This window comes from Eptatretus burgeri, chromosome 13, assembly GCF_056783735.1.
Source record: "Eptatretus burgeri isolate ZD-2024b chromosome 13, Ebu_testis_v1, whole genome shotgun sequence".
Lineage (NCBI taxonomy): Eukaryota > Metazoa > Chordata > Myxini > Myxiniformes > Myxinidae > Eptatretus > Eptatretus burgeri.
Window position 1 is genome coordinate 19840622 of NC_140973.1, and position 11673 is coordinate 19852294.

Sequence of the window (11673 nt, forward strand, 5' to 3'; positions counted from 1 at the left end):
CGAGACAAACAGAAGCACGTGCTTGTGTCAATAAAGGACGTGAGAAAATGAAAGAAATTTGTTTGTTTAAGTCCAGGAGAATACCCGATAATAAATAGACGAGTTTAGTGCACGGACACGTGGGCGTGGAAAATAAACGGCTGAAGGTGGACTTTCCATTGTGTGATGGACCCTGTATGTTTAAAGTTCATGGAAAAAACCTCCTGGTGAAAATAAATCTGTCTTAAGCTTCCAAATGCAAATAAAATAAATCGTTTACAGGAAAAAGAGGGGAGAGAAGGGGGGAAACCGCTACATAGACCCCCTTTTAAATTCATTCTTTATGACTCCTCACCAGGAAACATCAAATTTGTGGATTTTTTCTTTCTTTCTTTTTCTTCTATTATTTGGAAACACGAATAACTTCAGAAGTTGGAAACACGAATAACTTCAGAAGTTGGAAACACGAATAATTTCAGAAGTTGGAAAAAAGGAAACACATCACATTATGATGTATAATAATTAATCCATTTAATAAAATGAAGTTCCTGCTGGCAGGAATACAGCAAACAAAGAAGGTCCCCCAGGAAGTTTCATTTCCACCATAAAAATTCCTTTTTCCAAAATCACACAATTCAGCTGGAACCTTTTTAATTTTTTTTTTAAGAGGGATTACTTTAAGGAACTATTTTATTTGACTCATACGTAAGTAAACATTAACCGATGGTATACCTGCAAGTGAGCTTTCCTCCAGGCTCTCCTAAGACGAAGCATTGTTGCATCACTTTTTGGGAGAGTCTGTAGAAAAGGTCGTTTTGTTATTTGAGAAAATCGAAGATTTCTCAAGTATATTGTTTGGTTGCATGCATTATTCTGTCTGTTTGTTTGTTTTATTTGTCTGTTTGTTTTTATGTTTATCGTCTGTAGGTCACAATTTCAAAGCGATCTTCTTGAAACTTCACCACCTGGTAGAGTTTGTCATAATTGAGGTCAAAAGGTCGAAATGTCAACATATTTGCATATCAGGTCAATGAATTCAACTGCCAATTATTTTAGGTCAACATCGGCCCAAGGTTGACAACAAAGGTGGTATTTCAAAAATCCTCAATTTTCATCCCATTGACTTGAAATTTGAAGAGGATTTATATTTCAGGTCACTGAATTCAACCACAAATTATTGAGGCCATCGACCAAAACGTCAACATAGGTCAACTTTGTAAAATTGTCAATTTTCATCTGATCGACTTGAAATTTGAAGAGGATTTGCATATTTGGTCATTTAATTCAAGCACCAATTATTTTTAAGGTCAAATTTGTTTTTCGGACTTCGCAAGTACTGTATTGCACTCTACACAACATTTTTCTTGTTTGTTTATTGTTGTTGTTTGTTTTTTACAGCAGCAAGGCTCATGGAAGAGATATTAATTTCTTTTCTTTTAAACGTTGACATCAAGTACACAGTCAATGAAGCATGATGGGGTTAATATTAAAGCAGCCCCTCCATGTCCACTACCCTGTACAAGATGTCATGACACAACGATACGCTTTCATGTCAGGCATTGATGACATCATTATTGATGGATTATGTATAGATGACTGTCCAGGAAAGATTGTCGATGCATATTTGATCCTCTATGTATGTCTATATCGATATTACTTAGGGGTAGGAGTGAAGATATAAGTTGCAAGGAGGGAGGGGTAGACACTAACTTTTAATTAGATTGTGGTTAAAAACATGTCATGAAAAGCATAAGATGATTGTTTTTTCTTTTCTTCTTCTGCCTCAATTACCTTTGTATGGAGTGAGGCCAAATGGTACCAAAATCGAATGCCAGCAAGAGAAATAATGGCTAAAGGACTACAAACCATGTGGTTCTAAAGAGCCATTCATGTATGGAGACCATCATGTCGTGGCCATGTTAATTGAAGTTAACATTTATTTTATTGTTGCTCTTGCAACATTCTCATCAGAGCTAAGGACCACAATAGGAAAGAAAATGGATTATCAGTTAGTTATAAAAAAAATTTTTCAAGAAGAGACATGCATGCATAGTCTTTAAATGAATGAAATGAGTATTATTTCTGATTTGTGATCATCAGTTTGGCTTCTGTCCCTGTCATTCCACCAAATTGGAATGCTGCTTCTATTATGTTGTAAATGGATGGATGCCCTCAATCTCAAAAGAAAGGTCATGACCATCTCACTTGATATTTACCGAGCCTTCGATATTGTTTGGCACCTTGCCTTTCTTTCCAAATTGTCAGCTAATGGTATCCAGAATTCCCTCTTGGAATGGCTATTAGATTTCAACCACACTTGCAAGCCGTGAGTTATTTTGGATGGCATTCTCTCCCGCACTCTATCTTAAGAGGCTGTCATCCCTCAAAGTACTATTCTGGAATTAAATCCTGTTCTTGATATACTTCAGTGATCTCTTTTAATCACTGGAAAATCCATTGCCTCATTTTGCAAATGATTCAAGACTGGCAGGGATGACCTATAGGTATGCATGATCCCCTCTGAGCCATCTAACCTGCGTTTGAATCTCAACCCAGCTATAAACTGTCATCCTAGTGTCCTGCAGGCAGGGTTAGGCATCAGTGTATGTGCTGTCCCTCGGATTAAACTGGGCGTCCTGTCTGTCACCATTAATTGGTGAATTGTCGGCACCCTATCCAAATTACAGCCAATGATGGTACTCGTAGTCATGTGCTGCATACGAAAGAAGAGGAACAGGCAGATAACTTCACCTTGTCCATGAGTTTCTCTCCCCCTCTGCCAGGCCTCTCTGCAGATCTCGTGAAAGTCATCTATTTGGAAAATCATCGAGTTACATCTATTTGGAACATGTCTAAAATACTCTGGAAAGTACCACCCTCTCATTCTCTCCCTCCATAAGGACCGGCTTGGGCATCATCATCATTGGTTTCTGTGGTCAGCGTCTCGAAGAGGTGCAGTACTTGGAGGTCCTGGACCTCTCTATAGTAGTTACAAATACAACCTCTCCTTGGCAGATCACATCTCCAACCTGGACTCCATTATTTTAAGGTGAAGGTGGACACAGGTGCCCATGGCTGTCATCTGAAGTGGCATGTAATACGACCCATACCTAAGGACTGCTGCTCTACTGCCCCTCTTATTGTCCCCTATAAAACCTCAGAGTTTAAGGTCCGATGGACTCTCGTGACTTGAGGTTGAGTTTCAGGGTGTTCTTCTTGCTCACTGCAGGAAGGTTGTAATCTAGCAATCTTTTAATTACCATCACTCTTCCGGAACATTGATCCTTCTGCCCTCTAACCTTTCTTCCAACACCACACCCCTCCAGGTTGCATCCATTTTACTAGAAACCTTACCTTTTTAACCTTTTCATGTCTAAGCTTAATATTCCCCTACTATGGTGTTCTGGTGTAAGGGAGATTGCATGACCAGGATTGATGTGGGAAGGAATGAACAGCAGGAGGAGGAAGGCAAATGGTGGATGTAATATTAAAGTCTGTTTGAAAAAAACGACGGACGTCATATGCTCGTGTTGACCCTCACGACATACAACCAGATATGGTACAACCCTCAATATGTCCCCTGATATTAATGCTGCTCTCCGTGTCATTGAACAACATGAATCAGCGTATGACACTTGTATCATGAAACTGCAACACAGGCTTCAAAAACAACAACGACGACGACGACCCTGACGATGCTGCATCACAATTTGATAAACTGGTTTTCGGCTTGATTAACACACCTGGTCATCGTAACGAAGCTTACATCACATTTCGTCTCAGTCTACACAGCAGGCCGGGTGATCATTATTTTAAGGTGAATGTGGACACAGGTGTCCAAAACAACACTCTACCCATTTATATTTTTCGACGCATGTTTCCTGAAATGTTGGATTCACATGATGAACCTTGTATTGGCTCTCTTCTAGGCAACACAGAGCATTGTAACTGCATATAACAGAACCCACATCAAGTGTTATGGTACCACAGATGCTGCCTGTAGCTACAATGAATCACTGTGGATCAGCAAACGTTCTTTTGTTGTGGATGTCCGTAGTCCTGTAGTTCTTGGTCTTCCATCAGGCGAGAATTTACATGTTGTTACGCGGTATTGTTCAGGTCAGACAGGTATGGGAGCATGTGCCGGAGCGGCGCGTCGCTGCGTCCACTTTCTGAGGGTACTCCAGGGGCCTCCGTCTGGCCATCCCCCAGGCAGATGGCTGGCCATCCCCATCTCCTCGAGATGGTGATCAACCTGCTGCAACCACGAGGCACGTGGTCGGCCCATTGGCCTCCTCCACTTGTGAGGCTCCCTCGCTGAGAGAATCTGATGATCAGGATCAGTGTCAGGAAAACGAGCCACATGTCCATACAGCCGCAGCTGATGCTCACGGACTCTGCAGGTAACAAACCTAATTTGAGTCTCTCTCATCAACTGCTCATTGGATACAAAGTCTGACCAGCGAAAGCAAAGGATTCCCCGAAGAGACCTGGTACCAAAGGAGTGAAGTCTCCGTCTCAGATCCCTGGTCAGAGTCCAAGCCTCACATCTGTAGAGCAAGAATGGAAGCACCAAGGACCTGAAGACTCAGACTTTCGTCCTCCCGCACAGGTACCGACAGTGCCACACCCCATGATCCAGTAAATCCATGACTCCCCAGGCCCAACCCAGATGTCCATTGACCTCTGGCTCAAAGCCAGCGGAGACATGAATATCACTGCCAAGGAAAGTGAATCTCTCCGTGACCTCAACATCGACACCACAAACAGGTACAGACAGGAAAGCAGCATCCAACATGTCATTGGAAGCCTAGATCTTTGTTTTGACCCAGGAAAACTGTAATCCTCGTGACTCTGATTCCTTATTCAGCACCTCGAGGACCCCCAAAAGGATATCCAGAGTCTCCACAAAGATGAGTGCATCATCTGCTAAATCAAGGTCAGAGATCTTGACATTCCCAAACGATGCACCGCAGCTTGATCTCTCCGACAATCTCCCCGGAATCCTGTCCATACAAGTGCTGAAAAGTGTGGGGGCCAGTACACACCCATGTCAAACTCCAACTACAACTGGGAATAAGTCAGAGATGGTATCACCACATCTCACAGCACTCTCAGTACCAGGTTTTAGTTCAGACATCAGAATGATCAGTTTTGGTGGCACCCAACGAAGACCAAGAAACCTCCAGAGGGCATCCAGATTCACTGAATCGAACGCTTTGCAGAGATCAACATAGGCTGCAAGCAGCCCCTGCCGAAACTCCCATCTGCATTTGGTGAGGATCCGAAGAGCAAGGATACGGTCAATCGTTGACGTCTTTGGTGTAAAGCCTGACTGCTGTGGATGCTGGTGCTCAAGCAAATGGTGGCAACCCTGATAAATAATTATTCGAGCAAAGACCTTGCTCGGCACCGAGAGCAGCGTCACATCTCGGTAGTTGTTGCATTCCTGGCGATCACTCTTCCCTTTCCAGAGAGGGACAACAAGGCCCCTCTTCCAATCAGTTGGGATGATGCCTGCGTTCCAAAGAGAGCATAGAACTGCATGCAATGACTCGAGTGCAGCATTTGCTCAATCACTTGATCAGCATTTGCTCATTCAGAATGCTCAAGAATTTCAGAATGCTGAACAAGAAGTTCAGCATGGATGCCACAGATCCCAGGAGCTTCACCCCATATCATCTGGTTTACCGCAGCCTGTGCTTCCACAAACGAAGGTGGATCACAGTTGATTGGAGGGTAAGTGGTAGGGATGGAAACACCCCTGACATCCAACTCAACAGCTAGTGGATCAGCCTGGTACAGCCACTCAAAGTAACCGGCCCAGTGGGCCTTCACTTCAGTCTCCTCTGTCAAGAGCCCACCACCCTCTGCTTGACTGCAGTACACCTAGGAATGGACTTGGAGGAATGCAATGCGTGAATTCCCCTGTCAGTAGGATGAGAATCACTTGATCATAGGTGATGCTCTACCCCCTCACAGATTCCTCGCAAATCAGCCTCCTTGTCCACCCTCAGCGCACATACAATTTTATGCCTCAGTTTCCTGAACAGCTCAGCTCTGCCATTAAGCCTGGCCCTGTGACTCTGGTCAATGGTATCCAGTGTCCCTTGAGAAACAAAATTCTTCTTCACTCTGCAGTGAGTTCCAAGACATCCAATGGCAGCATCAAGGATGGTGGTCTTGAAGGCACTCCACAACTCTTCAGGATTCCCCAAACAACCAGACCCCCCAAATTCCCACTCAGCTTGTTCGCAAACTCCTCAGATACCCTCTCATCCTTAAGCTTGCCAACATCCAGCCTAGGCTGGGATGGTACCATTCTCCTGGATTTAAGCTGCAACTTCAGAGTTGCAACAACAAGCCTGTGGTCAGTATTGAGGAACTGAGCACTCCGGTAGATCCTGCAGTTCTGGATCATCCTTCTGTGACCATCAATGAGCACATGTTCAATCTCCTTTCCCACACCACCAGTGTTGGAATACCAAGTCCAGCGATGAGCCTGTGGGTGCTGAAACCATGAACCAGCCGCACTAAGTCCATGACTTCTTGCAGAGACAAGGAACTTAGTGCTATTCTGGTTCATAGCTCCAGACCCATGGGGACAAACACATGTCTCATAGCCATCGCTATCAGTTCCAGTCAATGCATTGAAATCCCCCAAGACGAGAAGAATATCTTGACTGGGGCCCTGATCAACCACAGACTCGAGCGTGGCATAGAATGCGTCCTTCACAGTGAGACCACTCACCTCAGTTGGAGCATATACAGAGACCAGGGAAACGACACCCAAGGAGTGACATCATCAGTCTCATAATACGCTCATTGACCGGTGTTACCTCAATTATCATTGGAGTCAGCATATTGGGCAGCTCCTTGGGCATGGTAACCATCAGAGCGACCAGACCAATAGTACTCATTGTCCACCCGCCATGATCTCGCCGCAATCCGGTCTCCGAACCTCAGAGAGTGGTGCCTTACTGATGTCGAAACGCTTGAGCTCAGATGATAACAGCGACAGGTGATCATCCTCTTTTTGGGATATGACATTCCAGACACCCACCTGAAGGGACCGCCTCAGGTTAGCCCAAGGAGACCGCCATCTGGTGGACGTCACCTCAGCACCACTCCGCCATACACCACCATAATCTGACCCAGGAAGTTTACCCCATGCTTTTCCTCCAATCATCAAAGAGTGGGGGTCCCGAAGGTTTTGCCCCAATCCCATCATCCGGTGAGCTTCCCCGTGAAGGGCAGCAGCAGAGGAGGTACTCCCACCAAGTGGGTTTTCAGTTTTCTTTGCATTTGAAGGTTTTGTGGAATGAAGTGTTTTACTGAAGCTCGAGTGCAAATCCTGCCACCAAGCTCCTAAAAAAGGTAAACCAACTGCAGGAGGACATCCACAGACACAGTTGGGCACTCGATGTGGATGGCTGTTGGCTCACAAAGAGCTTCTCCACTCTATGACCGGTTTATGTGTTTAATCCTGCTGGGTGTCCATATCCATTCACCCTCCTCACCAGGAAACCTGATGGGGGAGACGATTTAATCGCCGACAAACCGACCATGAAACAAGTTAGTACAAGTTTACATGGTACCTCTAGCGAGTCACAGACCTAATCTGGCCTGACCTGACAATAGTTCAGTGAGTTCAGTGAGTTCAGTGAGCAGTAACCAACCACAGGTTTACATCAAGGATGCATATCCACAACAAGTTGACCGAATTGGCAAATTTTGTACAACGTACAGGCTTGTCGTGGACCTAAACACCCCACCGCATGTTGACCCACCATATAGAACCCTATTCCTATCAAGGACCCAATTCAGTCAGAACTTGATGACATGGTTCGACAGGGAGTTTTACGGTGTATCCAGGAACCAATTGAATTGGTCAGCTCTCTCACGTACGAAACCAAAAAAGATCACAATACCCGTATTTGTTTGGACTCAAAGAATGTTAATCGTTCCCCGATTCATCCGGACCACAAAATACTTTCAACGGAAAAGCTCAATCACAAACTTGCAGGAGCGAAGTACTTCTCGAAAGTTGTTGCCAAGTCAGGTTATTGATCTGTAAGACTGAATAGTGTTTGCCAACGACCTCTTGCCCCAGCGGGTCGGTATTGCTTCCAGCAATTGTTATTTGGACCGAGTGTAAGTCGGGACATTTTCCAGAAAGAGATGAACCGTGTTCTTCAGAATTCCAGTGGTGCAATTGGCACGGCAGATTACATCGCCATCTCCGGCACCACTGAAGAGGAGCATAACCGCAACCTCGACGCACTGATGAAAATAGCACGGTGCGAAGGCCTGGTTTTCCATTCAAACAAATGTCACAGCAAGAACACCGACATCACCTTTTTTTTTTGGTAATTTTTATGGCAGACAATCAAGACGGCCTGACCCACAGAAGGTTCAAGATCTGAGAGCTATTCCAAAACTGGAGAACAAAGCCGAGCCTCAACATTTCATCGGCTTCATGACATATTTGTTGCGCTTCATCGAGGGTTTCAGTGTGAAATCTGCTAATCTCAGAGACCTTCTCACAAAGGATTCCGACTTGCTATGGGAGCCGCACCATCAAGCTGTATTTGATCATCTGAAGAAAGAAGTGTTGGAAACATCTCTTCTTCACTACTATCAGCCAGAGGAGCCTGTCTACCTCCATTGTGATCCGGTCCTTCGGGGTCTCGGGGCAGCATTGCTTCAGGTACATGGAAATCAATTCAGGCCAATGGCATATGCAAGCAAAACCCAAATGGATACAGAACAACGCTACGCTTGCATTGAATGTGAGCTATTGCTATCGTGTTCAGCATCGAACATTTCCCTACCTACCTGTACAGTCACAGCTTTATTGTGCTTACAGATCATAACCCATTGTTGATGATCATTGATAAACCATCGATTGTTGTCCCACCGAGATTGCAATGAATCCTCGTCAGACTTCAAGGGTATAACTTTACAATGGAGTACCGTTCTGTAGCAGACAATGAGCTTGCCGATGGCCTGTCCCGCCCGCCTTCCGAGTCCACTCAGTATGATTACAATTAATTTGGACTTGTGTGTTGATTTTGTCTGCTTCTCCTCTGAAAAGTTTTCGTAGCTAACCAGGAAACTCTTCGTGATTCCGCGCGGAGTCAACTTCGAGACATTATCATCAATGGATGGCTATCATGTGAAGGACCTCCCAGAGGATTTTAGGGCATCCTGGAGTTTTTGGGATGAGTTGTCAAATGAAAATGATGTGATTCTTAAAGACGAGAGAGTCCTTATACCTAAGAGTATGAGACATGATATTGTGCAGAAACTCCACTCAGGCCATTATGGGCACAAGGCAGCCAAACTGCTGGCTTAAGGACATTGTATACTGGTACAACATTAACAAGGACATTGATCGGCTTGCAGGTTGCTGTCCTACCAGCCAGCGACACCGGAAATCTCAGTTGTCTGAACCACTACAGCAACATGACATTCCACTTCGACCATGGAGCAAAGTCGGATGCGACCTGTTCTATTTTGATGCAGCTCAGTGGCTTGTAATCACAGATTATTATTATTCAAAATTTCCCGTTGTTCGCAAACTGCCTGAGTCTGCCCCCAGCTGCACGATGATTGCGACCCTGGGACAGATCTTCTCTGAGTTTGGAATTATTGATACGTCAATAGGTGATGACGGCTCTCATGTTTTCCAGCGCGGAATTTTGTTCTTTCACTGGGAAATATAACTTTGACCACATCACATCATCCCTGACATACCCAAAATCAAATGGATCCGTTGATTGTCAGATCGAGTCAGTGACATCCATCCTCCTCAAATCAAAAAGTGCAGGAAATGATTTTCATCGAGCACCGCTAGCTTGACGTTCCACACCGGTGAGATCCAACTTGGCAAGTCCTGCTCAACTACTAATGGGGAGAAAAGACTCTTATCACACAGGGAGAAAACTACTAATCACTCTTACCAACCAAAATTGCGAACACACATGATGATGACAATCTCGTACATGAGGAGCTGGAGAGGCGTCGCCACTCACAAAAACTCCACCACGATCGTCATGCCTCTACCCAGAAACGAGTTCGCATTCACAACTACAACAACCATTTTTGGGAGCCGGCCACAGTCCTCTCCACCTGTAAAGAGCCACACTCATATTTGCTTGCATCACCAAATGGTCAAACACTCCGACACAACCGAATTCACATTCAGGAGCTCCCAGCATGTATTGTGGTGTCCCATCGGTCTATGAGCCAAAAAAGAGAATTCTGAACCCATCGTGAACAGGAATGGCGAACCATCTGCAGGGTCCATTTTTGAAACTGTGAATCATGCCTGACCAGTATGACATCACTCATACTACCAGCGCAGAGAGTTTGTCAACCTCCTCCAGCAGTCTGCCATTTGTAGCCACATGTGCCTCCTTTGCAGAGCCTGACGACGGTCCATATCAGGTCTGGCCGAGCTGTAAAGTCGCTACGTCATCTTGATCGACAAACATTTTGGTTGTCTGATATTAACGGTTTCAGTTTGTTGTCTGGTGTTGCAATGGCATTACATTAGTTTGCTGTTTTTACTTGATGTTCATTGGACCGGAAGTGCTGGTGTGTGGTTTGGTAAAGAGGGAGAGTTCCAGGGCACGGTGAATTCTGGGGCTTCGCTTTGCCTGGTATGCGATGATTCTGGGACTGCAATAAAACTGATCGTTCTCTTCGAACATTGCCTCCATTAAAAAAAAAAAAACTCGAGTTATCAACTTCTACTCACCACTAAAGGTTGATGACTTCGTCCAGTCTGAGCAGCGTCTCAAAGCTGTTAAGCTCAAGTATGGTTAAATACTGTCGCAAGTTCTAAACTAAGTAAGAAATGGCGTATCACCAGTGGGCCAATTCAGCGTTGTGTCCATGAGTGACTCAGAGTAGTGTCCACTGGGTGACTTGGGTGTCAGAAATGACCAGTGTCCATGAGAATAAGCTGCTCACTAAAATGGGTTCGATGATAGTAGTCCTGCGGCTGAAAGGAGCAAAGACATACTGAAGATAGGGCCGTGTACAAGACACCTGGTACCAAGTTCTACCTGGTGAAGAGAGCAAAGCGCTGCCGAGGAAAGGGCCACGAACAGACATGTGGTACACGAAACTCCGTAAGTCAAGAGAGGAAATGTGTCACTGAAGATAGGGCTGTTAATGCGGTTTAACTCCAGTGAACTTTCATTTAACTCCAGTGAAACTGAAATCCATGAGTCATTTCCATGATGGTGCAAATAACGAGCTGCCAGGCAGGAAAGCGTCCTCACACTCATGTTAAAGCCTTCCTCTCCCCCTTGTCCCAGTAGGGTGGGGGTACGATAGCGTGGTAGTCATGTCGGGCAAAATGATTGGTGGGAAACCAGATAAAAACTACGCCTACACCGCTGCCATTGGTTGGACAAGTAAATTTAACAAAGTTCATGCTGGAAAAGTACAAACAAGTTGGCACCAATGGAAAGTACACTAAACCTTTATCGTTACCATCAGAACTTTACAGGCGTGTTCCGTTAGCTAGTGGCTTGCTTACCGCTCAACAAGCACCTTTGTTGATCGCTTGCCAAGCATACTTGCAAAGTGGTTAATATGGAACAGCTGGCTTGGCAAGTGATAGCAAGCTGCTTGCTAATGGAACACACCCCAGAATATTGATGTCTTCAGGTGTGCCTG

General features: G+C 45.0%; 1 pseudogene; it reads left to right on the forward strand.

Moving 5' to 3' along the window:
• Positions 1 to 9447: 9447 nt before the first annotated feature.
• LOC147014007 (uncharacterized) lies at positions 9448 to 10540 on the forward strand (annotated as a pseudogene).
• Positions 10541 to 11673: the final 1133 nt, after the last annotated feature.